Source organism: Sinocyclocheilus grahami, unplaced genomic scaffold (assembly GCF_001515645.1).
Source record: "Sinocyclocheilus grahami isolate Dianchi unplaced genomic scaffold, SAMN03320097.WGS_v1.1 scaffold371.1, whole genome shotgun sequence".
NCBI classification, from domain to species: Eukaryota; Metazoa; Chordata; class Actinopteri; order Cypriniformes; family Cyprinidae; genus Sinocyclocheilus; species Sinocyclocheilus grahami.
Window position 1 is genome coordinate 301,056 of NW_015505550.1, and position 5,393 is coordinate 306,448.

Genomic DNA, 5,393 nt, shown 5'->3' on the forward strand with positions numbered 1-5,393 from the left:
TATTTATATAGCACAGTTTAATGCAACACCAGGTTGCCCAAAGTGCTTCACAATATCACAATAAAATTACATAAAAACAAGCATAGTCCCAAATAACAACACAAATCACATGACAAACATGGATACAATTTAAAATAACTAAACCTGCATCACAACAACTCCTCATTAGTCTTTAAAAGATGTGCTTTTAACACAGCTTTGAAAACCGGTAGTGAATTAACGGATCTAATACTATGAGGGAGGTCATTCCACAGTTTTGGACCAGCTTGCGAAAAGGCTCCATCTCCCCTGTGTTTGTATTTTGTCCTAGTAACACAAAGGAGGTGTTGGTTTTCAGACCTCAGAGATCTCGTAGGGATATAAACTGATATCATACTTGACAAATACCCAGGGGCTAAATTGTGAAGGGCCATGAAAACGAAAATAAGAATCCTATAAATTATTTTAAGCCGTACCAGCAGCCAATTTAGTGATTTGTATCGTGAAAAGCACTATAAAAAATAAACTTGAATTGAAATTGAATTGAATTGAACATATGAATTATAAAGTATTATCAGCATAACAATCTGTGAAAAGTGAAAAGAAACTTCAGAATGTGTGTCTAGTTTACACCTAGTATAAAAATCTATCAGTGGTCACTGGTCTCAAATGTGTCTCCTGTGTTTGTGATTGGCAAGATTTTTGAATGTTTTGATGTGCCTCTTATGCTTACCATATCAGTATTTATTTGATTAAAAATATCAAATAATATAATACATTTATATAATTTTTATATATTTTTAAAATGAAATGTATTTCTGTGTGGGCAAAGCTGAATTTTCAGCAGCCATTACTCCAGTCTTCAGTGTCACATGATCTTTCAGAAATCATTATAATATGCTTACTGGTGCTCAAGAAACTTTTCTAATTATTTTTTTGGAAACCGGGATACTTTTTTTCAGGATTCTTTGATGTAGACAAAAAGTTATAAGGGCATATTGGGAAGTTTGATCGGCGGTGTCTATGAAGGCCAATCTCATAAACTGACCTCGAGCTGACGACGCACCTGCCGTGAGAGGATTGCGCTCATGCACACTCAAAGCACACAGCGCACAAAGGCCGCCTCACATACAGCTCACGAAATCAGGCTTGTGCTGTGTGTAAGCTATTGTGCAACAATTGCCCCGTTGTAAAAACAATAATGCACTGCATGATCAAACATTTAGGTGACAATTAAATATCTTTGAAAAATGCCTAAAAGATGCCCCTATTCCAACCCCTCAAATAATTTTTTTTTTTTTAAATCACCCCCACAAGAATCACCTAGGAGGGGAAAAAAAATCCCGATCCGAGCACCCTTAGAAAGTTTAAAAAAAAGAAATTTAAAAAAGCATTTATTAGAATTTTTTTTTGTAACTTTATAAATGTCCATATTGTCTATTACAAATGTCTTTATCAATAGCATGTGCACTTGCTAGGAAGATACACTGCTGTTTGTTGTTAATTTAAAAAACGTGGCAAAATATTGGCTGACTAATTGCCCTGTCCAATATACAGCGTATACCTAAACTACTAGACTGGAACTTACTGCTGCAATAAAAATAAAAATCTGTTTCCTCTTAGATCAAAGCAATGTGTGTAAAACATTGTGAAAGGAAGATGTCCAACTTGCTTCCTCTCTAAACAAACCAATGTGCTGCATACATTAAAACAAGAGAGGGATCTCTGGAGATAACACGATGACAGAGTCTAGGTGTCAGCATGAGATAAAACAGATCATGGCTGTTTAAGATTACTGCATTCTGTAAGAGTGAGGGGTAAAGAGGAACAGCAAATAAGTGTTTGAGAGTTAGACATCACACAAATAACAGAAAAAAGCCAAGATCCTCATCTGTGCTGAGCTCCTGAAAGAGTCCAGAGCTCCATCTAGTGCCCCTTCTCAAACATTTACAAATATTTTTCTTTTATTTCCCTATTATGTTCATAATGCACTTATGCAATCACGTCAAGTAAACAATTGGTCAGTAACCTTTGAGAAAAGTTAACTTTAGACTGAATTAGTCAACAGCCTGGGCATTTATCCAGCATTTTACAACTAACTTGGTCAGATTGTTTGTGTGCAGAACTTTTGGAGACACCCTCAATAGGATAAATAATTTATAATTATTTTATATTACACATTTTTTTTTATAAAGCATATATAGCACATACTATATAGAAGTATGAGGTATGTCCTCATTTAGATAGACGTATACTCCTCATAACTATATATTAAATAATCAAATATTATTAGATTGTGTTTCGTCACTGTCCACGAGACATTTTCATTTTCAGTCCAATAATTCAGTCCATTTTCAGTCCAATGCTGTATCCAACTAGTAAATTAGTAAATAACAAGAAAAAACTGAATGAGACAAAAACAATTTCACTGACGTGAACAATAACACTCAATCACTGCATAACAAACTACTTGTTTGTGCACACAAACAGGTTTAAAAAAATGTAGCTGCGCACAAACAGTTATCAGCACTGTGAAATTAACAGGTTATTCTGCTTCACGTTCTTAGCTCAAAACAGGACAATTTTAAACAATTCAAAATACTAAGATGACAATGTATTTTTACAGCATCCTTGGAGCCCTGAATAAAATTACTTGTTACTGAGAAAAAAAATGAAACAAAAATAGGCAAAGGTTGGCAGAGAATGCATATTTAAAAGAGACAGGGAACCATTATGAGTATGACAACAATTCCCTGACCTCCTTTGCATGGGCAAACCAAATTATGCTTTTAAATATATTTCTTAATCCTCATTGACATGCTTAAAAAGAAACCAGACTCAAGTCAGAGAGAGAAAATATGATAGACCACTCAGATGACTCGTATCATAAGAGCTAAAATACGGACCAAAGAAGAATCAACAAAACAGCCCACGATAAAGATTTCTGGATAAGCCTTATCTGCATAACATCTTCATGTCAAGTATAGATAAGCAAAAATATGACAGAGAAAGACACTGTACACTGAGCCTAAGCACTTTACCTCTCAACATGCTCTCTCCCTTTAGCATTTCTTTCTTGGCACATGACACCAGAGTGAAATCTAGGAGCCAGTACAACTAACAAAGAAACGCTACATCCTGCAAAGACTGGGAAGAAGTCACTGTAGAAACAGGCATGCCAAATGGGATGGTCTGGGAAGGACAGTACAACCCAGTAAACTGAGAAACACATGACATGTACCCAAAACCATGATGTGTTTTCACAACAGAGAAGCTTTGCTACCACCGAGTGTTTTTGTTAGAGGTTAATGCTTTATGACTGGTAAGGTGAAAGAGTAAATATGGAAGAGGGTTTTTATGGCAGTAAGAAGAAAAATCAAGCACAGTATCCACATACAGATATTGGACCTTTGCCAAATCTTCAATGACCGTCCCAAAAACCAGGGCACAAAAGGATAACGAAAAGCTGGCCAACTCAAATGAATGGATATAACTGTTCACTAGAGTGCTGCAATGTTGATAGAGGCATAAATCATGAGGAAAACTTAACAAGTGGGTCACGGTAGGAAAACATTTCGTATAAATAACATGGACCAATGCCAGATGGTCCATCTGGCCAGACACACAATCAGTGTAGCCTCTTTATTCGTTAAGGCATCTGCATCTTCCGTGTGTCAGCAACAAACTGAAAACTAGGGTTGTGACGGTCGCCGTGACAACCGCGCCACCACGGTTGTCTACTGCCACCGGCAGAAGTGCACGTGACGTCATGCACTCTATAACAAGCATAATACAAAGTTTTGTATACAAGTGTAATAACAGTAATAGTTGCAAATTATTTTATTTAGACTATAAGTGTCACGAATCCAGTCTATGAACTTCCGTTCACTCACCACCAGAGGTCACGCGCTCACTACATTAGCTGTGTCTCATTTAGAAGGCTGCACCCTCCGGAGGTCGAATCCTCTGGAGGTCGCATCCTCTGTAGGATGCATATACGAAGTGTCCTCAACCTAGAATTAAACGAGACGGCCTTCGTAGGACAGGCGGAAAAGGAAACCGGAAGTATCACGTTGCTATGCCAACACATTTAGCGCATCGTTGCGCTCTCACACTACTTAAATGAAGGAAAATTATTTCTAAATTTGGAAAGTAATTTTTAAAAAAAAAATGGTTTTACTTGTTTTATTTTGTTCAATGTTTGAGGAGCTGCACCATACCTACAGCAGGCATCTATTAGAGAAAAAAGGAGGAGGTTATTAAAAACAAAGTTTATCCGTTTTTACCGAGGCGAATTAAGGTAAATTGTAAACACCACATCTGCGCTTGTGTGTACGTTACGTCTGCCGGCGCCGGCATTTTTCAAATTAACAACGGTTGTTCACGGCGACGCAAAGAATTGTGGGTTATCTGTAGCAGCGAAGGATACACCTCATGCATCCTCCGAAATCCTGTGAAAGAAGGTCGCATTCGAAGGTCGCATTCGGAGTGTCCTACTTGCTTTTCTGAAATGAGCCTCGATGACGTATGCAGCCTTCGAATGCGACCTCCGGAGGACGCAGCCTTCTAAATGAGACACAGCTATTGACTCTCACACCACACAGACTGTTACATGTCACTCCAGACTACAGTTCCCATCATCCATTGCACTGATTACACACACACAGCTGAATGCACTGATTACACATGCACAGCCGAATCCAATCAGACACGCTTTGTAAGCCCTGGACTTAAAAAATGGCGCTGAAGTGAAGAGGAGCGCGCGTCTGAAACGTCTCCCGTTCTCAGTCGTTCTGCGTCTGAATAAAAGCACTTCTTGTCAAGAGAAAAAGTGACAGAAGCAGCAGTTGTGAGTGGGATGGCCAAAGCTAGTCCCGCCCCTGCGTTAAATTGAAAAAATTAATCACCTGCGTTAATGCGCTAATTTTGACACACACACATATACATATATAATGTATTACATACAGTGGGTACGGAAAGTATTCAGACCCCCTTAAATTTTTCACTCTGTTATATTGCAGCCATTTGCTAAAATCATTTAAGTTAATTTTTTTTCCTCATTAATGTACACACAGCACCCCATATTGACAGAAAAACACAGAATTGTTGACATTTTTGCAGATTTATTAAAAAAGAAAAACTGAAATATCACATGGTCCTAAGTATTCAGACCCTTTGCTGTGACACTCATATATTTAACTCAGGTGCTGTCCATTTCTTCTGATCATCCTTGAGATGGTTCTACACCTTCATTTGAGTCCAGCTGTGTTTGATTATACTGATTGGACTTGATTAGGAAAGCCACACACCTGTCTATATAAGACCTTACAGCTCACAGTGCATGTCAGAGCAAATGAGAATCATGAGGTCAAAGGAACTGCCTGAAGAGCTCAGAGACAGAATTGTGGCAAGGC